Below are 25,916 nucleotides of genomic sequence, written 5' to 3'. Positions count from 1 at the left end.
TGTAGGAATAAGCATAGTGTTTTAACGGAGCTCATAATATAGATAAGAGTGAAGGATGTAAAAGAGGGTTTATAGGCAAGAAAGAGCAGAGTCATCATTAACAATAGCAGGGCCAATAAGAGCATTTGTTATTCAGCATTTCCAGGGATGGCTTCATGCCCACTCACACACAAATAATTAAACTCCAATTATTTAAATTGACAAATAAAACAATTAACAGAAAAAAAAAAAAACTTAATACTGTCCAAGCCAGTGGTCTTTAACCAATGAGAAATCTAACATGCAAGTGATAAAATGTTTTTTAGCATGCTCAGTCATGCTAAGTACTCTTAAGTCAAAGTGATTCAGTATGACAGCAGACTTACCAAGGTCCGAACCTCTGGTCTCCAGAAAGCTTTGGGGTGCTTACACAATTCTTCATTTGTCAATTTCATTGGAAGGAGCTTCTCACTTTGTGAAAAGCAAATGAATTGTGATAAAGTACCAACCAAAATCAAGGTATTTCGAATGGGGAGGAAAACAAACATAAGAAAATGAGGGACATGATCATAGATTTGCTCATTCAAGAAAAGCCAAGCTACTAAGAATTCTCCAGGAACCTAAGTACTTTTCGTTCAGGAAACCCTAGGTTCAGAGCCCAGATTCACTACCTAACTCTGATATGACCTTGAAGAACTTACTTCTATAAGTCTTTTTTTCTTTATATGAAAATAAGGTTAATATTACTTCACTGGTCATTTCATTGTTAGGATAAAATAGAAAAATGTACAATAAACTACTTTGCACTAATACACAAGCATATGATACAAATGAACCTGCTCTCCTCTGTATATTCATATTTTCTACATATTTGATATTTCACAGTATTTACCAAAGTATTTTTGCATTATATTGGCCAAAATATGTTTTAACTGTTTTATATGTTTTCCATCCTTTTTACATAACTTCAAGTTTTCCAATGTCAACACCTTAAATATAAATATAATTTTATATAACATACTTGTGAGTTCATTTGCTAAACGGTCCCAAGCTCCTATGATTTCATTTACTTCAAATAGCTTAAAAATATTTGTTAACTTTGAACTATAGATACAAAGTTTATTCCAAAAGATATACACCTGTAATCATATACACACTTCTAATTTTACTGGTTTTTTCCAAATAAATTATATTTCCTCAAAACATAGCCCTGAAGTGAGGAATGCCTAGAACACTTTGAATCTGTTTCCTCTAGACTGCAGAGCCTCAAAAAAAATTTTCTAATACAAAGCTTATTGACTTTTTAAAGAATCTAATTAAATCTATAATATTGTGATCTGACACAGCTTAAGCAAAAGAAAACATTAAACCTCACTCTTATACGTAACCATTTATAATCAATATCATGATAAAATTGATTCAAATCACATCCATAGTAATTTCTAATTAAACCCAAGACTCATATTGTAAAGCAGAGTGTTGGTAGCTTGGCTGATATGAATTGTCACTAAGAACCAAAAATACTCCTTTCACAAGTACATATGTTAGGTATTGAGTGAAGAACATAATTAAAGAGTCATGATATAATTGCTTAGAATCATTGCTAGAAAGAACACATTCAATATTCTCACTAAAAATAAAGAGTGTGGTGCTTAAACTTTCTGGTAAAGCTTACTTAACTTTAGATAGTCAGGAAGATAGATTCTTTTTAATTTAGAGTTCAAAATAAGAAGACATCATTACTGCTTAGGCAGCTGCCTAAAATGACATTTATCTGACATTTTCACCTACATGGAAAGGCATCTTATGAATTTTTTTTTTCAAGCAGTGAATTTAAAATGGTAACTATATTAGCAAATTCTTCAAAATTATCTTTCTTTTGAAAAATGTCATTTGGAGGTTATTACATATCATATGTAAACAGTAATCTGACTTCTGCTAATGTATATACTCAAGTGTCCTACCTTACAACCCTTGTATCATTGAAAATACAATAAAACCTAGAAGTTTTTTTTTTTCCAGTTTCTTAGTTTTGGTAAAAGAATTATGTGACATTCAGCAATAAAGAGCAGATATTCAGATATCATTAGTCCATTAGTTATGGCATTACACCTGGATGGTCTAAATGCTGAGAGCATAAACTGTGATGGAAACCAAAATGCAAAGCCTAATTAAAATTTTGTTTAGCTTTTTAGGCCCCACCCATGGCATATGGAGGTTCCCAGGCTAGGGGTTGATTAGAAGCCACACCAACAGCAATGCAAGTTACAATCCACGTCTGAGACCTACACTACAGCCCAGGGCAATGCCGGATCCTTAACTGAGTTAATCACTTAGCGAGGACAAGAATCGAACCTGGGTCCTCGTGGATACTAGTCATATTCTTTTCCACTGAGCCTTGATTTGAACTTCCAAAGCCTAAAGAAATCTTTCCAATTATTTTTTTAAAAACTAGTATAATCCTATTACTAAAATATGACATGTTACCAGAAAAGATGTAGCTCATTCTTACATATTAACAAAGAATTTTTTTAAAGTAAATTAAGCAATATATTAAAATAATACAAATTATGAGCAAAAACATTTGAGTAACTATATTTAATATTAGGGTACACATTACTGTAATTTTGCAAATAGAAGTGTTTAAGGAGGATATCAATAGGATATCTTTAGAGATATGAAGGATGTAAGGTCACGGAATGGGTATTGCTGGAGCCAGGATTATAAGCAGTCTGTTAATGCCTATTTCAATGTGTTTTAAAATTTTTAACACAATTAAGAAAAGATTGGACACTTGTGAACATTTATAGGTGCCCATAAATTAAGTGAATTGCTTATAATCTGAGGTTCTAAGACATCTATCTAATTAAAGTCTTGGTTAGAGGCTAGTTAGCTACATGCTTTAAAGTCCAAAGAAAGCCTCCAATAAATGGCAACTCCTACAAGATACAGAAGTGAGCTAAATAACCTTTCACTATAATTGATTTTTCTTTTACAATGTTTAAAATTCAAGATTGCCAAAAAGATGGAGTTCTAATCCATTTTTTAAACAACGCAGTAAAAAAAAAAGTAGGAAAAAATTATTTAACTTTTGTACAAAATACTGCAAGTCAATCATTTATAGCTGAAAACAAAAAGGAAAAAAAAAAACCATATTATAGGCCTGCCTATCATTTAGTCGTGCATGTGTCTGTTGTTTGTTTTATTTCTCTAATTTACAAAGTAGTGGATTAAAAGTGGATAATTGTCCAAACCAGCCAGAATTTTTTTATTCACTGATAAACCATCAGACCTAGCAGATAGGAATTTAGACAAATTTGTCTGAAGATGAGAGATAACATTCTTCATTTGCTACTAGGTTACACTGCTATCAGTAAAGTATGTGCTGTTTGTAATAAATAAATAAATGAAGCCAATTAAATCCAGTGAGTCTCAGAGTATCTGTGCCAGCAGTCATGATTGCTTGAGAAAATAGCATTAATAAATCTCCTTTTCTTTTTTTTTCAAGTAGAACTTTAGCACAGATTTCTCCCAAAATACCATCTTTGGCACATTTTTATAGAAAAAAAAAACCCTCTCATTTAAGAAAGCTGAACTAGAATGCTTTGTTATCTCTAATTTATGATTTCCTGTAACATATCAAAAGGTGCAGTTAAGAACTAGCTTTGGCTAATGTAAATTACAGTGCCAAAGAGGCTTCAGACCAATGACTACTGAATTTTCTTACTAAAGTCTATCTATCTATCCTTTTCATATGAATGGAAAAAATAGAAGTTAGTAATAAAGATTTGGAAAGTAACAGACATAACACATCTATTATCTATTTCAAAGATTGCATGGCTATTCACATTAATATAAAATACAGTAGATATTTTAATTTTACTTATTTTGATAAAATATGCAAAATAATTTAAATAATTTTATTTCTAGTTCCATATGAAAGGATCACTATAAATAAATGAAAGGAAATCAAGTTTACATCTGCATTAGCAAAAGTGATATGGATCACCTGTATTTAAAAGGTGGCATGTTGCAGCACTGTTTACAATAGCCAAGACATGGAAACAATTTATATGTCCATCAACAGATGAATGGATTAAGAAGATGTGGTATACATACACAATGGAATAGTACTCAGCCATAAAAAGGAACAAAATAATGCCATTTGCAGCAACATGGGTGGAACTAGAGACTCCCATAATAAGCGAAGTAAGTCAGAAGGGGAAAGACAAATACCTTATGATATCACTTATATCTGGAATCTAATATATGGCACAAATGAACATGTCCACAGAAAAGAAAATCATGGACTTGGAGAACAGACTTGCCAAGGGTGTGGGGAGTGAGTGGGAGAGACTAGGAATTCGGGGTTAATAGATACAGATTTTTGCCTTTGGAATGGATAAGCAATGAGATCCTTTCTGTATAGCACTGGGTACTATGTCTAGTCACTTATGATAGAGCATGATAATGCAAGAAAAAGAATGCATATATGTATGTGTCACCTTGCTGTACAGCAGAAAATGGACAGAACACTATAAACCAGCTATAATGGAAAAAATAAAAATCATTTAAAAAATAAATAAAAGGTGGAATGTAAGTTACATACATCTTGAAATCCAGTTATGGAGTAATAGTAGGCCAAAACTTTAAACTCCTATGCCTGTAAACAATGAAAAGTTAAGCCCATGCATATGGTAGATACTCCCAGAAAAAGGGTAGCAGGAGGCTCAGTCTAAGTTCCTTGTAATATGCTAGTAACATCTGCTGGAATTAAAAAATACACACATAAGACTGCTAGCAAAGAGAATCCTTATCTGTGGAATGCTTTCAGCCTATCATATCTGGTCTGTCTAGGATGGTGTGTGTTAAACCAGTCTGGTTTTATGGGGCTCCCTGAAAAATGCCCCAAAGCCAGGCATCTATCAGAGAATAATGGAGACAGGTCATGGCATAAATACCTCATGCTGTGTAAGGGTACTTTGGTCACTTAGGAACCTTATCTCTTAACTGGGCCAGAACAAGTCACAACAGAAACACAAGAGTCAAAGGAAGTTTAGATTGGAGATCCTAAATGCTTCCCTGCTTCTCTTGTCCCTACAACCTGAATTTCTGAAATTGTAAGTAGAGGTTGATACTGGCCTAGATCTCTGAGTCTTATGAGTTTGATTGACAAATTGATCCTTTGGGTAATTTTAGATGTTTACAGGGTTGCCAGGTATTATATGTCAGTCAGCCTTTTCCATAAGATAGAGAATTAAGCAAAAAAAAAAAACAAAAAAAACTTATGAACACATCTTAGTAACCTTAAAACTCTCCTGGTATATATCTAGAAATTAGTAATTAGACATACGGAAAAAGGTTGTCTGTCAATAACCTTTGATAATTGAAATGAAGGACTTGTCTTTTTGAATCATTTGAGGGTTGCTGAGAATAATCTTACAACTTGTGGCTGCTGATGGGTATTAGCAGATTATACTATGAAAATAAATGCTATAGTCAATTAGAGCTTCGCATATTTATATAATTTTATTAAATTGTTCTTATGCTTGAGGTGACAAAAATCATAACTAAAATTCTTATATTGAATATGATTTAAATATCAATACAAATTATGAGGGAGAGGAAAGTCAGGTTTATGAAATGAGGGAATGACATTTAAATATTTATTTTTCAAAATATACATGGGCCATTAAAGGTGAAATATGGAAAGCAGAAATTATTCCACGCATTTTGAGCAGTAAGAGATATAATACAAGAAACTGAGATCACTGGAAGAGCTGGGAAGGTGGAAGTCTGCAGGTAGTGGCGTCACAGTAGGATCTAGTCAGTTGAGAGATCTAAACAGGGAAGAAGCTGCTGCCCCCCAGTGGTTAGGCAGATACCATAAAGTAGGGCTGGTGTTTTGGCTATCCCAAAGCCTGGATGTGGCTAGATGGATGTGGCTCTATGTTCAGCCTCCCCAAAAACTCCTCTCTGTTGGAGTCTGCAAATCAATCATCACTACCGCCTGAGGAAGGTCCTCAGAATCTCCTGTGCTTTCCAAAGTCCATATCAGTGCATCTCACTGGCAGAATATAAATCTGATTTACCACATTTGTGACTAGGGAGTCTGGGAAATGTGGGTTTGGGGCTTCAGGACTATGAGATATGGAGAGAGTGTAAAAGTAGGTAGCAATGGATGGTGATTGTCAAAAGAAATTTTTCAACTCAGTATATGTCTGGATTGGCTAAATATTTTTGGTCAGTGTTTTTGTGTTACCTAGATGTTTTAATGGGGATATTTAGTGATGGAGATCTGTACTGAGAGTCTTCAAGTTATACACTGGGTACTCACTGCGTGAAGTCAAATAATTAATCTCTTCTTTCCAAAAGATCCCTCAGAGATGCTAGTATTATACTTTGCCTTTCACATGTGAAGAAATTACCACCTTAGTAATTGCCAACATAACTGTTATGTTTGTAAGATGAAAAATACACCTACTACAAATACATATTAAATGCACAAAAATATTATTTTTATTATACTAACATGGCCTATTATAGGCATATGTAGTCATCCAGATAATAAGATTATAGTAGGGAGTTCCCATCATGGTGCAGTGGTTAACGAATCTGACTAGGAACCATGAGGTGGTGGGTTCGATCCCTGGCCTTGCTCAGTGGGCTAAGGATCCAGCGTTGCCATGAGCTGTGGTGTAGGTCACAGATGCAGCTTGGATCCCATGTTGCTATGGCTCTGGCGTAGGCCAGCGGCTACAGCTCCAATTAGACCCCTAGCCTGGGAACCTCCATATGCCTTGAGAAGTGGCCCTAGAAAAGGCAAAAAGATAAAAAAAAATGATTGTAGTAAAAATATTTAAGCTATACCTTTATATGATTTTCTGTTTATATTATTCTTTAAAATGTACTTTTGTTTTGCTTATATATTTTTCATTTTTAAAATGAAAAATAAAAATGTCAAGTGTCTGAGTAAGTTTGGGCTGAATGATTTTAAAGGATTAATGTTGTTTATTGATATGTTAAAATCCATATTCAGAAATCAATCCACTTGCAAATTAACTATAGCTGCCTGACAATGATTGATACCACCAGATTAAATTGAAGAAAGCTTAACTGTACAATTTGAAAATCATGGACATTAATATCAAAATTCTTTTACTGACCTCAAAAGCAGTTATTTCTAAAACATCTTGATTCTTCTTAATAAGTGAAACTAGATTTTGGAACTGATTTTATGGCTTTAAACACCTGTAAGTTACTTCATTTTTGTTGGTGTCCAAAAATGAATTTGATGTTTTTTTGTTCTTTTATTAGGGAGGTACCCATGGCACATGGAAGTTCCCAGGCTAGAGGTCAAATCAGAGCTGCAGCTGCCAGCCTATGCCACAGCAACAGCAGATCAGAGCTATATCTGTGAACTATACCATAGCTTGTGTAGGCCCACTGAATAAGGCCAGGGATCAAACATGCATCCTCATGGATGCTAGTCAGGGTCTTAACCCACTGAGACACAACAGGAACTCATGAATTTATTTGAATTTGAGCTCACTTTTTTTAATTGAGAATTTTTTTCTTTTTTTATTAAAGAATAATTGATTTCCAATGTTGTGCCAATTTCTTCTGTACAGTCATACATACATTCTTTTTCTTACATTATCTTCCATCATGTTCTATCTCAAGAGAGTGAATATGGTTCCCTGTGCTATGTTCAGCAGGACCTCACTGGTTATCCATTCTAAATGTGGCATTTTGCATCTACTAACCCTAAAGCCTTCCCCCTCCCCATTCATTTGCTATTTCCCCTCTGTTCTCCCGAAGAACTATTTTTCTGTCATCATTTATCACCCCGGGTTTGAACTGCCTTGTCACCATGAAACAAATATGTACCAACATTTAGCAACTATCTGAATCTGGCAAATAGTTTGCTCTCAATAAGCACTCAACAAAGCTAGTGGTCCTATTAACACACACACACACATTTTAAAGACCCTGCTTACCAGAAGAAAGAATAAAAGTATAGGACATTACCTCAAGCCTAATTATCAAATTTAACCTGGCTGAATTTAAATTAAATATGGAACCCAAGCTGCAAGAGATCCTAAGATGATGATACATATGTATATATGTTATACCATATATAAATGATGTGATTATTCTAACCTATCCAATTATAGGAGGACTTACTTGAAAGCATCATAAGGACACTTAAGCAGCAATCTTTTGTGCTTGTTACACTGTGCTGTCTACCTTAATCACCTAGGCACTTCATTCCTACCACCTCACAACCCTGTAAGCCTATTTTACACAGGAAAATACTGGGCTCACATAGGGGGTTCACATAGTTGAAGGTCAAGTTCCTATCAAATCCCAGTCAGTCAATTTCTAACACTCTTATGAACAGATAATAACTGAACTCTATATTAAATTTGTTTTTTGAAATAAGGCTTGAATTAAACTGTCATCTGTATTGGGACAGACTAGTAGGGTCATATATGAAAAGTATGTTCTTATAATAATCAGAACCATAAATTAGTGTCTGAAAAAATGTTAACAATTTTTTGGGGGGAGAGTGAGGTATGAGAAGAACATCAAATACATGGGTGTATTTGGTTACAATAGTCCAATCTAACAATTTAAAAATAGACAGTCTACTTAGATTTTGGGGGTTGATATTGTCCAGTGATTTGGTTTGATGCACGAATAAATGATGAAACAAAGAGCAAGAGATGTTTAGTAATTTTCCTGAGATCACAAAGAGCAATTTAGTGTCAATCACAACACCTGGATTTATTCCACTATACTAAATAGATGCATGAAACAGCCTCAGAAGATTTAAGTATAATTTAATGTAGATTTTTTGACAGATTTTAAGGGAAAAGTTTTTGTTTCATTATATACTCATTATTTATATTTTTTTATTATCTATATATACTCCTGCTCAGATGTTTTATTACATAATTATGATTGAAATTTGGAAGAAGTATTTACCATGGTATTGGGTTGAATAGTGTCCTCCCAAAATGTATGCCTTCTTGGCACCCCAGAATTTGACCTAATTTGGAAATTGGATATTATTTGGAAAGTTGCAATCAAGTTGAAATGAGGTCTTACTAAATTAGGGTGGGGCCCTAATCCAATGAGTGTTGTCCTTCTAAGAAGAAGAAAATTTGAAAATAGAGACATAGCCAGAAAAAAGACAGACACACAGGGGATTGCCAAGTGACAGCAAAGGCAGAGATGCAGTGGATGCCCAGAAAAGAGACCACCTAAAATAGAGAGAGTTCAGGAGCCTTCAGAAAGAGTGTGGTCCTGTTGGCATCTTGATTTCAGATTTCTAGCCTTCAGAACTGTGAGAAAATAAATTTCTGTTGTACCTAATTTGTGGTACTTTTTTACATCAGCTCTAGAATATGAATACATCATTTAATGATTATATATATATATATATAACATATATTGAAAAAATATATTTATATATTTGAAAAATAATCTGTGAAAATAAAAAAATTCCGTATTTGGTAATAGAAACATCTGCTTTATTATTACTATATTTATTATAGCATTGTTTTCTATCAAAAATTTCTTTAAATCAGCTTGCAGAATATAAAGCTGCAGAAGTATATTCATCTTAAATATTCATAAGAAGTAACATTTACGTTAACATTTCATGAAACTAGTAATGTAATTTATATGATAATATCTGAATTTAGAATTAATTAGCAGATCTTAATTTTTCTGTCATTAATTTTATCCACACTTTTTTTTAACCATGAATAGTATTAATTAATTTCTATATTTAATTTCTTAAAAATATAGGTGTGATTGAAATGTAGATTTTTAAAGTAAAACCCTAGGAAAAAACAGTGAATCTAAAATAGGAACATGAGATAAAAGGAATTTTTAGCTTGATTCCTGACTTAACATAAATGTGTCTTTCTGACTTAAAAGTCCTTAACCATGTAAGTGAATGGCATAAAACACTGCCTTTAATGAAGTGAAAAATTTAGTAGATAGTTAATCATACCAATTGTTTTAAGACAGATATTCTCTTTTAATGCATAAGTTGAATGAAAACTACCAAATTATAGAAATAACACATGAAATTTTGGCTTATGGGCATTTGGGGAAAACTAAAGGATAGCAATGAACATAAAACTTCCAGAAGAGATCACTTCAAATTCCTCTCATGTTAGAGAATTTTTTCCTGTTCAAATTCTGCTTTTATTCAGGTGGCGAAAATAAAACCAAAACAATAAAACAAGTCCTGAGAAATATGAAAATGAGAGCATGATATCAGAAAGCTGTGAGAAAATAACCATGACATGATTGAACCCTGTGTGGATTAAGGTAAGAACTGAGCAGGGCCTGTTGATATAGCAAGAATCCACAGAAAGAATATGAAACTATTAAGAATCACAAATTATTGGTTTATTTTTCCTACTGTTTGGTACATATTTGTTGATATTGGTTTTTAAATAAGTATGATTTTCAATAGTTTTTTTTCTCTCTCTCTAAATGAATCAAACTTATGAAAAAGTTGGAAGTACAGTTTAAATAATATTTGTTATACTCTCTGGTCAATCATTTCCAGATATTTAATGAGTATTTTCTACCAGCAGGAATGCTCCTAATATCCACAATAAAATCATAAAATTCAAAATATTAACTTTTAATACAATACTACTATTTAATTTTCAGACCCTATTCAGGTCTTGTCAATTGTCTCAAAAGTATCTTTTACAGAAGAAGCATCCCATTCAGAATTATATGTTACAGGAGTTCCCATTGTGGCGCAGTGGAAATGAATCCGACTAGGAGCCATGAGGTTGCAGGTTCAGTCCCTGGCCTTGCTCAGTGGGTTGAGGATCCAGCATTACCATGAGCTGTGGCATAGGTCACAGACGTGACTCAGATCTGGCATTGCTATGGCTGTGGAATAGGCCAGCGGCTACAGCTCTGATTGGACCCATAGCCTGGGAACCCCCATGTGCCATGGTTGTGGCCCTAAAAAGACAAAACAAAACAAAAAAGACACAAAAAAAGTAAAAGAATTATATGTTACATTTAATTGTAATGTCTCCATCTCTTTTAGTTTGAAACAGTTTCTTAAATCTTATGACACTGATATTTTTATAGCCCACAGGCCAGTTTTTTTTTTTAAGAATATTTCTTGTTTTATTTATCTGATGTTGTTTTTTTTTTTTCATAATCCTTGCTTATTTATTTATTTATTTATTTACTTATTTATTTATTTATTATTTTCCCACTGTACAGCAAGGAGGTCAGGTTATCCTTACATGTATACATTACAATTACATTTTTCCCCCAGCCTTTCTTCTTTTGCAACATGAGTATCTAGACAAAGTTCTCAAAGCTATTCAGCAGGATCTCCTTGTAAATCTATTCTAAGTTGTGTCTGATAAGCCCAAGCTCCCGATCCCTCCCACTCCCTCCCTCTCCCATCAGGCAGCCACAAGTCTCTTCTCCAAGTCCATGATTTTCTTTTCTGAGGAGATGTTCATTTGTGCTGGATATTAGATTCCAGTTATAAGTGATATCATATGGTATTTGTCTTTGTCTTTCTGGCTCATTTCACTCAGGATGAGGTTCTCTAGCTCCATCCATGTTGCTACAAATGGCATTATGTCATTCTTTTTTATGGCTGAGTAGTATTCCATTGTGTATATATACACCACATCTTCCGAATCCAATCATCTGTCGATGGACATTGGGGTTGTTTCCATGTCTTGGCTATTGTGAATAGTGCTGCAATGAACATGCGGGTGCACGTGCCTCTTTTAAGTAGAGTTTTGTCCGGATAGATGCCCAAGAGTGGGATTGCGGGGTCATATGGAAGCTCTATGTCTAGATTTCTAAGGTATCTCCAGACTATTCTCCATAGTGGCTGTACCAGTTTACATTCCCACCAACAGTGCAGGAGGGTTCCCTTTTCTCCACAGCCCCTCCAGCACTTGTTATTTGTGGATTTATTAATGATGGCCATTCTGACTGGTGTGAGGTGATATCTCATGGTAGTTTTGATTTGCATTTCTCTTATAACCAGCGATGTTTAGCATTTTTTCATGTGTTTGTTGGCCATCTGTATATCTTCTTTGGAGAAATGTCTATTCAGGTATTTTGCCCATTTTTCCATTGATTGATTGGCTTTTTTGCTGTTGGGTTGTATAAGTTGTTTATATATTCTAGAGATTAAGCCCTTGTCGGTTGCATCCTTTGAAACTATTTTTCTCCCATTCTGTAAGTGGTCTTTTTGTTTTCTTTTAGGTTGGCCTTTGCTGTGCAAAAGCTTTTCAGTTTGATGAGGTCCCATGGGTTTATTTTTGCTCCAGTTTCGATTGCTTTGGGAGACTGACCTGAGAACATATCATGATGTTGATGTCAGAGAGTGTTTTGCCTATGTTTTCTTCTAGGAGTTTGATGGTGTCCTGTCGTATATTTAAGTCTTTCAGCCATTTGGAGTTTATTTTTGTGCATGGTGTGAAGGTGTGTTCTAGTTTCATTGCTTTGCATGCAGCTGTCCAGGTTTCCCAGCAATGCTTGCTGAATAGACTTTCTTTTTCCCATTTCATGTTCTTGCCTCCCTTGTCAAAGATTAATTGACCATAGGTGTCAGGGTTTATTTCCGGATTCTCTATTCTGTTCCATTGGTCTGTCTGTCTGTTTTGATACCAGTACTACACTGTTTTGATGACTGTGGCTTTGTAGTATTTCTTGAAGTCTGGGAGAGTTATGCCTCCTGCTTGGTTTTTGTTTCTCAGGATTGCTTTGGCAATTATGGGTATTTTGTGTTTCCATATAAATGTTTGGATTGTTTGTTCTAGTTATGTGAAAAATGTCATGGGTCATTTGATAGGGGTTGCATTGAATCTGTAGATTGCTTTGGGTAGTATGGCCATTTTTACAATTTTGATTTTCCCAATCCAGGAACATGGAATATCTTTCCATTTCTTTACATCTTCTTTGATTTCTTTGATTAAAGTTTTATAGTTCTTGGCATATAGGTCCTTTACCTCCTTGGTCAGGTGTATTCCGAGGTATTTGATTTTGTGAGGTGCAATTTTAAAAGGTATTATATCTTTGTATTCCTTTTCTAATATTTCATTGCTGGTATACAGAAATGCAACTGACTTCTGAATGTTAATCTCATATCCTGCTACTTTGCTGAATTTATGAATCAGTTCAAGTAGTTTTGGGGTTGAGTCCTTAGGGTTTTCTATGTATAGTATCATGTCATCTGCATACAGTGACAGTTTGATCTCTTCTCTTCCTATATGGATGCCTTTTATTTCTTTTGTTTGTCTAATTGCTGTGGCTAGGACTTCCCAAACTATGTTGAAGAGCAGTGGTGAGAGTGGGCATCCCTGTCTTGTTCCAGATTTGAGGGAGAAGGCTTTCAGTTTTTCCCCATTGAGTATTATATTTGCTGTGGGTTTATCATAAATGGCTTTGATTATATTCAGGAATGTTCCCTCTATACCCACTTTGGCGAGGGTCTTGATCATGAATGGATGTTGGACTTTGTCAAATGCTTTTTCTGTGTCTATTGAGATGATCATATGATTTTTGACTTTTTTTTTGTTAATGTGGTGTATGATGCTGATTGATTTGCGAATGTTGAAACATCCTTGTGAACCTGGGATGAACCCCACCTGGTCATGGTGTATAATTTTTTTGGTATGTTGTTGGATTCGGTTGGCTAAGATATTGTTGAGAATTTTTGCATCTATATTCATCAATGATATTGGGCGATAGTTTTCTTTTTTGGTGGTATCTCTGTCTGGTTTTGCAGTGAGGGTGATGGTGGCATCGTAGAATGTCTTTGGGAGTATTCCTTCTTCTTCAACCTTTTGAAAGAGTTTAAGGAGGATGGGCACCAATTCCTCTTTATATGTTTGATAAAATTCACCTGTGAAGCCATCTGGTCCTGGACTTTTATTTGTAGGGAGTGATTTTATGACCTCTTCAATTTCATTTCTAGTGATTGGTCTGTTCAGTTGGTCTGTTTCTACTTGATTCAGTTTTGGCAGGCTGTAAGATTCTAAAAAATTGTCCATTTCTTCCAGATTGTCAAACTTGTTGCCATATAGTTGTTCATAGTATTCTGTTATGGCTTTTTGTATTTCTGCTGTATCCGTTGTGATTTCTCCTTTTTCATTTCTAATTTTGGTTATTTGGGTTCTTTCTCTCCTCTTTTTAGTGAGTCTGGCCAGGGGTTTTTCCATTTTGTTTACCTTTTCAAAGAACCAGCTCTTGGTTTTATTAATTTTCTCTATTGTTTTTTGAGTCTCTATTTTATGGATTTCTTCTTTGATCTTTATAAGTTCCTTCCTTCTGCTGACTTTAGGACTTTTTTGTTCTTCTTTTTCTAATTCATTTAGGTGGAGGGTTAAGTTGTCCATTTGGGATCTTTCTTCTTTTTTGAGAAAGGCCTGTATTGCTATAAATTTCCCTCTGAGCACTGCTTTCGCAGCATCCCATAGATTTTGAGCGGTTGTGTCTTCATTATCATTTGTTTCAAGGTAGTTTTTAATTTCCTTCTTGATTTCCTCATTGACCCATTGGGTTTTTAGTAGCATGTTGTTTAGTCTCCATGCAGTAGGTTTTTCCTCTTTCCTTTTCCCATGGTTGATTTCTAATTTCAAGGCATTGTGGTCAGAGAAGATACTTGAGATAATTTCTAGGCTCCTAAATTTATTGAGATTTGCTTTGTGTCCCAATATGTGGTCGATTCTTGAGAATGTTCCATGAGCATTTGAGAAGAATGTGTATTCTGCTTTTTTGGGATGTAGTGTCCTGAAGATATCGATTAAGTCTAACTTTTCTATTGTTTCCTTTAGGATCGCTGTTGCTTTATTGGTTTTCTGTCTAGAGGATCTGTCCATTGATGTGAGGGGGGTGTTAAGGTCTCCTACTATGATTGTATTCTCATCAATATCTCCCTTTATGTCTGTTAATATTTGTTGTATGTATCTGGGTGCTCCTGTATTTGGGGCATATATGTTGACGATAGTAACATCCTCTCCTTGGATGGATCCCTCAATCATTAAGTAGTGTCCTTCTTTGTCTTTCTTTATGTCTTTTGTTTTAAAGTCTATTTTGTCTGATATGAGCATTGCGACTCCTGCTTTTCTGTCATGTCTATTGGCGTGAAATATTTTTCCCCACCCTTTCACTTTCAATCTATATGTATCTTTTGTCCTAAGGTGAGTTTCTTGTAGGCAGCATATTGAAGGTTTTTGCCTTTTTATCCACTCAGCCACTCTGTGTCTTTTGATTGGGGTGTTTAGTCCATTGACATTTAAGGTGATAATTGATAGATGATTATTTATTGCCATTTTGCACCTCGTGTTCCAGTTGATTCTATGGTTCTCCATTCTTCCTTTCTTTTTTTTTTTTTCTTTTTGGTTGGATGGTCTCCTGTTATTATCTGCTTGAGTGTATTTTTTTTTTCATTTTTTGCAAATGCAACATTTGGTTTTGGCTTGTGGTTGCCCTGTTTTTTAAGTATGCTAACCCCTTCCCATAATTGTGTGTTTTAGCCTGATGGTCCTGTAAGTTCAAACACTTCATTACTATATTAAAATTAAGAAGAGAAACATACAAACAAACAAAAAGGGTTATTTACTTCCTAACATCCCTTGCCCACATTTTATGGTTTTGATGACTCTTTTTTATTTTTTTCTTTTTAATTTTATTTTGTTTGAGGCCTGTTCATGATTAAATCTGTATGCTGGCTTATTTGACTGACTGCTCTCTGATTGTGGTTTCCTCAGTCCTAGTTCTTCCTCTTCTTTTTTTTTTTCTTTTTCTTTTCTTTTTTCTTACCTTTCCTTCCTTTCTTTTTGGTTTAGAGAAGCCCTTTCAATATTTCCTTTAACCTGGGTTTTGTGTTGCTGTATTCTTTAAGTTTTTGCTTGATGGAAAAAATGTTTATTTCCCCTTCTATTTTAAATGATATTCTTGCTGGATAGAGTATTCTAGGTTGCATATTTTTTCCTTTTAGTACTTTAAATATCTCTTGCCATTCCCTCCTGGCCTGTAGTGTTTATGTAGAGAAGTCAGCTGATATTCTTATGGGGGTTCCCTTGTAGGTAACATTCTGTTTTTCTCTTGCTGCCTTTAGGATCCTCTCTTTATCACTAACTTTTGCCACTTTTATTATGATGTGTCTTGCTGTGGGTCTGTTTGGGTTCAGTTTGTTTGGGGCCCTCTGTGCTTCCTGTATCTTGAACCCAGTATCCTTTAGATTTGGGAAGTTTCCAGCGATAATTTCTTCAAATATATTTTCCATCCCCTTATCTTTTTCTACTCCTTCTAGAATTCCTATTATGTGTAGATTGGCCCGCTTTATATTATCCCATAGGTCTTTTATATTGCTTTCCAGTTTTTTGATTCGGTTTTCTGTCTGTTGACCGGATTGAGTGATTTCCATTCTTCTATCTTCCATATCACTGATTCGTTCTTCTGCTTATTCATTCTGGTTTTTACTGCCCTTAGTTCAGTTTGCATCTATGCAAATGAATGTTCTAGTTTTTCTTGGCTCCTCCTTATACGTTCTAGTTCCTTTCTGAGGGTGCCTGCATTACTGTTCATCTCTTCTCTTAATTCCTTCAGTATTTTCACTATTTCTCTTTTGAACTCCAGGTCTGTCAGACTGCAGAGATCTGTTTCATTGTTGACTGTTTTAGGTGAGTTCTCCTGGTGGTTTGACTGGGGGTGGTTTCTCAGCTTCTTCATCTTGCTTGTTGTTTTCTTTCTCCTGAGGGAGTTGTACTCTCCGTTATCGGGCAGTGTTTGCCTTGTCACTGCTGTGGAATATTTCCTGAGGGCTGGCATTGTTGGTCAATCTTTTTTGAGGCAGTGTGGCTTTTCTGGAGTGTTGATGGGGCTAACAGTGTTTCTTTGAAACAAAGGAGGACTTCCTGAGGGCAGACAGGACTGGGAGGTCCACACCACGATGGTAGCAGATTTCCCTTGGTCATGCAGAGCTTGCTCTGGTGTTTTTAGGCTGTGGGGTTCTTGCAGGGGGTTGGTGGTGTTGGGCAGCTGTTCCTCAGGAGTGCAGCACCCCCTGGGGGCTGGAGCAGCTATCTGGGTCACTGAGAACCTAAGAGGCTCTTCCCTAGGGCAGCCTAACTCAGAAGGCTGGCCTGAGAATGTAGGCAGATCTTTTCACAGTCTGGCCCAGCTTGTTGCAGCTTTTCTGGGCTGCAGGGGCTCTTCTAGGGGTCTGGTGGTGCTGAGCAGCTATTCCGCAGCAGTGGGGCATCCCCTAGGGGCTTGGGCGGGTAGCAGGGCCACTGGAAACCCAAGAAGCTCCTCCCCAGGGCAGCCCGACTCAGAAAGACTGTCTGAGATCTTTTCCTGGCTCGGCCGAGCTTGTTGCAGCTTTTCTGGGCTGCAGGGGGTCCTGCCTGGAGCTGGCAGTCCTATGCAGCTGATCCACTAGGGCACCCCGTGGGGGCTAGGGTGGGTAACAGGGCCATTGGAAACCGAAGAGGCTCCTCCCCAGGGCAGCCTAACTCAGAAAAACCATCTGAGATCTTTTCCGGACTCGGCCAGGCTTGTTGCAGCTTTTCTGGGCTGTAGGGGGTCCTGCCTGGAGCTGGCAGTCCTATGCACCTGATCCACTAGGGCACCCCATGGGGGCTTGGGCAGGTAGCAGGGCCGTTGGAAACCGAAGATGCTCCTCCCCGGGGCAGCCCGACTCAGAAAAACCATCTGGGAATTAGGCAGATCTGTTCACTGCCTGGCTAGGTTTGTTCAAGCTTTTCTGGGCTGCAGACCTTTTCTCGGGGGCTGGTGGTGTTTGGTGCTACTCTGAGGAAGTGTAGCCCCTCCAAAGGGCAAGCAGGCCTGTGCAGGGACAGCCCCTGCAGTGGTAGGCTTCAGGCAATTGTTGAGGCCAGCCCTCCTGGATGGCAGGCAGCCCCAGGTTCGGCAAGAGCGTAGGGGGTGGCGGGGGTCGGGGGAGGGGATGCACTGGGAAGCACAGCTTTCAGCTAGCTAGCGGGCCTGTAAGCTTGCTGTGGCATGGGGGGTATTCTATGGGGACCCACCCCTTCTTCTCTCCCCTCCCCAGCACGGGCGCAGACCAGGCTCTTTTCCCAGGTTCCCTCTGATGCGGCTTTCCACTTCCCCGCCCCTAGAGTATTGCTCCCTTCCTCTGCGACAGCTTTGTTTTCTAGTCTCCCAGGCAGTCTCTGCCCCATCAAATGGTCTCTAGACCTCCCAAGCAGTTTCCGCTCCGCCCCGCCCCCCCAGCCCGGGGACTAATCTCTGGAGCCTAGGTCTCGGTGCCCAGCCCCCATCCAGGCATCTCAATTTTTGGTGACTGTGCCTGTAGTTCAGATGGTCCGTTGGGTTCTTGATTGGCTTTTCCGTAGTACTCCAACTTACTGCTACACTCTTCTCTGCATCTGGAGATTCCTCCGGTTCATTTGATCTTTTCCCTGTGTAGGTGACTTTCCAGGGTGTGGGATCCCTTTCTCCTCCGCAGTTCCCTTTCGTGAGCACCTGTCCTGCTTGGATTCACCTTCTCTCACTCTCCTCTTTTCTCCCGTTCTGCCCCGTAATGTCACGAACTTCTTGCCATTATTGGAGTTTAGGTTCTTCTGCCAGCGATTGGTTGCTGTTCTGTGCGAGTCATTTATTTTGTAGATGTGCTTTTTTTTGTTGTGTTTGTGGGAGAGGGTGAGCGTGTCCCCCTACTCCTCCGCCATCTTGTCCTCTCTCCCTTCTGATGTTGTCTTTTAACTAGATTCAGGACTGCATATTTTGCAGGAATATCACTTAGACTTTTAGCCAGAGTGAATCTCTTAAGGACTTTTCTTACTTCTCTGCCCCTGCCCATTTTTCTCCCTCTCTCTGTATCACAACACACACTCTAGTCCTTTCCCCATTCCCAGATCCCAGAAGCCCAGAGTCCTTTCCCAAAGTGACAGAATCTTTTGCCACAGCACTGTCAGTGACTTGCTCCACCTGAAAATACTGAATTTCCTAGAACTTTTCCTTCTTCTGGTGAAAACAAATATGCAACACAAGTCTTTCTTAGAAGAGAGTTACCTACTCCTTTGGAAGTTAACCCTGACCTGATAATAGCACAAGGGATTACCTTTCTCAAACCATATCTGCATAGTAACAGATCTCTTCCATCCCTAACCCAGGGGCAAGGGCAGAGTCCACACTGGAGTCCTGCCTTCAGCCCAGTTCTCCTGGTAGGATTCTATATCGGTTTATTGCCTTGTGTTTAGTAAGTTCTTAAAATACGTAAATAAGTAAAATAAAACTTCTGATATTCATCCAGGAAAATGCAATGAACACAATATCCCACGTTTGTTGATTCTTTGACATTTATTTATTTGTAAATAAATACTACTTCATCTTAGGAAATAGCAGCGTGGTAACTTGCTGTGTGCCTCAGAATAATGTAGATGTCTCATTCTACAAAAATGTTTCCTTTTCAAAGTTTTAAAGTGTGGAGCAGCAAGTTCTGCAGAAAGTCTTGGCCAGTTCAAAACATAACTATTCTAATCCACTATCCTCTCCTTCACTCACTATTCAAATTCCTTTAGCATACAGGAACACCTGTTTCCCACCCAAGAGAACTTAACATTGTAACTAATGATACTTTTGGGAGTTTGGAGAAATAAAACTTTCCCTGATGTCTCTATAATTGAACAAATTATGCACTTAAATCTCTCATTCTTCCCACTGGGAAAAATTCATGTTAGACAATTCGGGGAAACTTCATTTATTTAAAGGCTCTTCTTTTTACTCGGGGATGTGACTACATGTGTAGGGGCTTATAGAGAGTTAAGACATTAGTTTGGCAGGTTGCTGAAGGCAAAAGCTCCTGGCTTAGTTCCTGGTCATCCTCAGTGTGAGAGGTACACACTGAAATAGCCTCACTTTCATTTGCCTTATCTTTATTGTTCCATGCAAGTAATTATAGCACATTACATGTTTTGACAATAAACCATCACCATGTTTCACACATTTTTACCGACTTCCTTGCCACACCTGGACCACAGGAGATATATAACTACATTGGAATTTTGAGGCTCTGCCAACCCCACCTGCCAACATTGCCATCTTTTCCATTCAGCAGTTGTCAGAAACTCCACAGAGAGGATGAGGAAGTTGTCCCTCTAACTCTCAGATATTCTAAATCTATTTATATTTTCTATTTTTCATAATATCCCAGCAGGATGTTAGTGAGGAAGAGACCACAGAGTTAATTCTCAGGACCATCAACTCTCACTTAATTAGCTGTGTTCTGCTATGACTCCTCTTTCCCCAGATTATGTAATTTGTAGCTAGTCTAGGGTAGAGGGAGAGGGAGCCCTATGTCTGCGAGAGTACATGTAGTTCTCAATCAATTGTGCAGCTCTGGGTTTTAAGATTAAGAAATGCCAAAGTCAAAGATTTAATTATGTTCTCCTATATCTTTATTTCTCTTAGCAAAGAATACCTGTGAAGGACAACTGGGTCCCTGGAAGAATGAAAAGAAACTTCAAATGGGAAATGTTTTTAAAATCTTACTTCACACATAAGAATTCCTAAGGCATCCAATAGCAAACGTCCCTACTTGTTGCCCTTTATGACTTCCTATATTTATGCTCATTCTCAAAGCTGCTTTTTAAAAGTAACTGGAGACTGTTATTTGCAGCTTTCCATCAGAAAATGTCAGAAAAAAAGGCCAACACTAGGTCTTGGTCTGGGAAGCTCTAAACATCATAAAAACCATGTTCCTCCCCTCCACAAAACTGCCTCCTCCAACATGGACAACTCCTACCGCAGAGACTATGGTAAAGATGAAGATAAATAATAAAACCAATACTTTGGCTTGGAGAGATTCTTAAATACACTGATTCTTATGTAGTGGGGAAGGGGAAGGGCCCTCCCAGAACAAAGGGAAGGCAACATGCAACATCAGCACCTGTATGCACATGCACAGTTCTGTACCAATGTGACATAACCTGAATCCATGTGCGCAAGCATATCTATAACTGTCCACTCAGAAATTACAGAATGTATGTTACCTTATAAGGGGGACAAAGGGACTAAAGTATATAAGAAAAAAATAACAGAGGGTATAAAAGATAGCGTCCTGCTGCATTCGGGGCTCAGCCTTTGGATATGAATCTGCTGAGCCAGTGCCAGCACAAATAAACACTCCCTCCTGGCAAAAAGGCCTTGGTGTCCTGTCTCCCTGTACATAAGTCCTACAGCAGTTCCTGGGGACTCATCTGGGATTCAGAGACAGTGACTTCATCTCCTTTGTCACCAGGGTGCAACCCCTAGGATGCAGGGAGAGGTGACCTCTCCTGGCACCGGCGGACTGAATGATCTGTATGGGACTAGCCCTCCTGGAATGCTGAGGCAAGGACCCTGGGAGCACAATAGAACCCGGTGAGGCCCAGGAATAAGCCAAAGGAGCATCGCCCATCAGATTAGTAAGAACCTGGGTTCAATTTGGTGGCCTGCCTGTAAGAGGCAGAAGGGGAGCCTGATTACCTCCCAGAGTTGCCCTAGTAGTCTCACAGGAGTTCTTGTATAGGGAGCCAGGAGATGAAACTGAAACTCTAAGGCACTGGGCAGCAGGTTGGAAACGTTGTATGAATGTGAGTGAATGAGATGGACAATGGGAAAGTTCCAACTCAGCCAAACGGCCAAAAAGAGTATTGAATATGGATCTGTGGTTCTGTGGTGATCCTCACATGGCTTATGGTGGCCCTCTTCAGAGATGTCCTGACCTTGGGGTTTATATAGTCCCTCCAATGCTAAAAGGCACCTGAATTATCTCCGCAAGGAGAGTAGATGGAGATAGACAGAGTGATTGATTTCTGCTTCCCTTTCCCCTCCTGTGTGTGACTTCCATCTTTTAGGGTGAGGAAATGGGTGGCAAACAGAATAAACAGACCCCCTTGGAGTGTATGATAATGAGTTTCAAGAAGGGATATTCAGGATATTATGGTATTAAGCTAACTCCCAGAAAACTCCGGACATTCTGTGGGATAGATTGGACTTCATTCAGGGTGAGTTGGCCTTCTGAATGGTCACCAGACAAAGAACTAGTTTGTAAAGTGTTTAGAGTTGTCATGGGCCACCTAGGGCACCCAGACCAATTCCCTTACATTGACTGCTGGCAAGACATGGTCCTTTCTTGGCCACCTTGGCTAAAAGCCTGTCTGGAAGAAAACTGTAAAATTATGATAGTTCAAATAACGGCCCCTTCAAAATGCTGACCAGAACACGAAAAGCCCGTTTTATCTGAGGAACTGGAGGAAATTCCCCCACCTTATGCACTACTGTATCCTCCACTGCTGCCTATGCTTCCAGCAGCCAGGGCCGTACAGGAGGTGGCTGCTTCCCCCAAGAACAGCCCCTCCCCTGACTCGCCTATGACATCATTAGTAGCCACCTCTCCTGAGGCTCCAGCATCAACCCTTTATATGGCAGATGGAAGGCAACCAAAAAGTCGGGCCAGCAGTGACAGCCCCTCTCCACCACAGTGCAAGGGGGCCTTCCAAATGCCACTGAGAGAAACCAGAGAGCCTATTTTGATCAAGAGGGTCAAATTTAAGGAGGCCATATGTTTTTGTATACCAACCCTTCACCTCCACTGACCTCCTCAATTGGAAAAATCATACTCCCTCCTACATTGAAAAGCCTCAGGCTATGGTTGATCTAATGCAGTCCATCATTCAAACCTACAAGCCTACCTGGACTGATTGCTGTCAGCTTCTCCTGACTCTGTTTAGCATTGAAGAATGGCACCAAATTACTCAGGCAGCTTTAAAATGGTTAAAAACAGAAAATCTCCAATGGGAACCTAATAATGCCTGGGGATTTCAAATGCTCAAGCATCACCAAGAAACTCTTAAGCAACACAAAGGCCCCCCCACCCAAAAAAAAAGAAAAAGGCTATAAACATGACAAAACCTCAGAGGTACTCCAAGGGCCTTTTGAGAGCTCAAACCAATTCTGTGAGAGGGTAAGTGAGGCATTCTACATCTATACCCTCCTTGGCCCAGTAACAGCTAAAAACCAACAGATGGTCAATGCAATCTTTGTGAGCCAGGCACAAGGGGACATCTGAAACAAGATCCAGAAGTTAGAGGGCTTTGCAGGCATGAATGCTAGTCAGTTGCTGGGGATAACAACCAAGTGTTTGTCAGCCATCACCAGGCAGCACTAAAGGCTAAACACAACAACAACAAAAAATGTAAAAAAGGAAGCAAACCTACTTTTGGTAGCTACCTTGGTGAAACCAAAAGAAGGTAGCCCATAGGGCCAAGACTGAGGCCAGGACCAAAAAGGGGGACAACAAGGAGGACCAATTCACCCAGGGCCAAAACTGGGACAAAACCAATGTGCCTACTGTTACCAGGAAGGCCACTGGAAAAATGAGTGCCCCCAATTGTCAGATGATCCCCAATAGGGCCAAAAGCAGAGGGGAAGAGGCCAGGTGGTCCAAGGCTGATATCAGCCATTCAGCAATCACACGTGGCCCCCAAAAATGGTTTCCCATAGGGCTGGCTGATATGGGAAACTACAAGGAAAACTAAGACAGACTGGGCTCCATTCTATTAGGCCTCCAAAAGCCTATGGTCCAAATGAATGTAAGGGGCTGGCCCATTGACTTCATGGTAGATACTGGGGCAGAACACTCAGTAGTAACTCAGCCTATGGGCCCACTCTTGCAAAGACAAGCCACCCTCATAGGAGCTACAGGCAACAAAACATGGCACCGCTTCCTGCTGCCTAGATGATACACTTTGGGAGGACATGAAGTCATTCACAAATTTCCATACTTCCCCAACTGCCCTAGGGCTTTGATGGGTCAGGACTTATTGGGAAAGCTACAGGCCCAGATAACTTTCAACTCCTATGGCCAAATGGCCCCGACCCTAGGGAAGCCAGAGGCAGGGCCCATCTGACAAAAGCAATATTTCATCCCTCGTAAGGCCCAGATGGGAATTCATAGCACCTAGAAAGGCTCCAAAGTATGGAATTCTCCAGCCTTGCTACAAAGTTTCAAGGAAGAAAGCCCAAATCTGTCAAAAAAAATGTCTAATACTTTGGTTTTCACCTATCCCAGAACAATGTCAACTTGGCCCCGAGAGAAAGCAGGCTGTCTGCTCAATTCTGGTTCCCTCCACCCAAAGCCAGGTTCAAGAATGCCTTAGAGCCACAGGTTTTTGTAGAATCTGGATGCCAAACTTCTTCATTATGGCAAAGCCCCTTTAGGAGGTCACAAAGCAGGGGAGAACAAAAACCTCTGCTGTGGGAATGAGTGCAACAAAAGACCTTTGAAGAAACTAAGCAGTCCCTTACCCTAGTTTCTGGCCTAGGGTTCTAAGCCCTTCTTCTTGTACATGCATGAGCAATGATGTTGCAGTAAGGGTCTTAACTCAGATGCTTGGGTCATGGCATCATCCAGAGGCATACCTTTCCAAGCAACTTGACTCAGTTGCCCAAGGATGGCCACCCTGCCTGTGGGCACTATCAGCCACAGCCCTCTTAGTGTCAGAAGCTGATAAATTAACTATAGGACAAGAATTAACAGTCCAAGTGCCACACTCGTTACTAACATTAATGGAATATAAGGGACAATACTGGCTGACTAAAGTCCAGATGGTTAAATATCAGAAGATGTTATGTAAAAACCCATGCATTCACCTGGAGGTAATGAGGACTCTAAACCCTGCAAACCTACTGCCTATCAGGTCCAGTCAGTCAGATCATGATTGTATTAAAGTCATGGATAAAATATTCTCCAGTCGACCAGATTTAACAGACCAGTGTTTGTGGTGGAAATAGTATAATTAGTGACAAAGGGGTTAAAGATCACCTGGAAGTTGCACACAGCCTATTGGCCTCAGAGCTCCAAAAAAGTGGAGCAGATAAATTGGACTCTGAAGCTGCAATTAAACAAACTGCACCAGGAGACACACCTGCATTGGGACCAGCTCTTGCCAGTAGACTTGCTAAGAATTAGATCCAGCCCTACCAAGCAGACTGGGTTTTCTCCTTACAAAATCCTCTATGGGCATCCCCCCCATTAAGGGTATAAGAGGGGACTTAAAGAAACTAGGGAACTTCACCTTGACGTAGCAGATGCAGGTGCTAGGTTCCACCCTGGCCACCCTCCATCAGTAGGTTAGGGAACATTTACCTGTAAGTATAACCACAGACACCCAACCTTTCAAGCCAGAGGATACTATATGGGTAAAGAGTGGAATGTCCAGCCATTAAAACTTCTTTGGAGGGGCCCATTTACTGTCATTTTATCCACCCCTACTCCCGTAAAGGGGGCAGAAATAGCTCCTTGGATTCACCACAGCAGAGTAAAACCAGCATCTCGAGGCTGGGAGTGCATCCCTGATCCCTTGACACCATGTAAGCTGACCCTCTGAAAGAAGCAAGCTGCAGCTTCAAGGACCTGCGAGGACAATGGCCCTGCTCTAGTCACTCTGGAAGTTGACTAGTCTACACACGGCAGAAGATTGAGGAATCTGCTGCCAGATGGGATAAATAGACCATTTCGGTTCCCCATTTCAGTCCCCTTATTGTGATGCAGTGCCACCCCTTGTACCTGTCTGTTACTGTGGTCATTGTCCTAATTTTTGCCATAGGGCTGGCAGAGACTGCTCCAGCTGATTGGAAATGTGGCAAAGGTTCCTGCTGGTGTTCTGCTTCCTCTTCTGGGTAGGATGTTTTTTTGTTATTGGTTGCTTCTAGTCTGGGCCCCTTTTGTCTCTTTTGTTGACAAATTCCACCCCTTGTGATAAATGTAGGGGGAAGATTTAGTATCAGGGGATGGGTGGGTCGTCCTTCACCTCCTATGCCAACCAACCAGCTACATGTTATTGAGGTACCACGCCCACTCTTTGAACACCATAATG

The 25,916-nt window shown here is 39.1% G+C and overlaps 1 long non-coding RNA gene across 1 annotated transcript; it reads left to right on the top strand.

The window, feature by feature from the left end:
• Positions 1–5,016: 5,016 nt before the first annotated feature.
• Positions 5,017–20,842, top strand: LOC125122152 (uncharacterized). The gene is made up of 3 exons (XR_007133709.1): positions 5,017–5,099; positions 10,212–10,329; positions 20,467–20,842. It is a non-coding gene; the product is annotated as an uncharacterized LOC125122152 (long non-coding RNA).
• The last annotated feature ends 5,074 nt before the right edge of the window (positions 20,843–25,916 follow it).

This window comes from Phacochoerus africanus, chromosome 3 (assembly GCF_016906955.1).
Source record: "Phacochoerus africanus isolate WHEZ1 chromosome 3, ROS_Pafr_v1, whole genome shotgun sequence".
Taxonomy (NCBI): Eukaryota; Metazoa; Chordata; class Mammalia; order Artiodactyla; family Suidae; genus Phacochoerus; species Phacochoerus africanus.
This window is presented reverse-complemented; position numbering and strand designations above follow the sequence as displayed.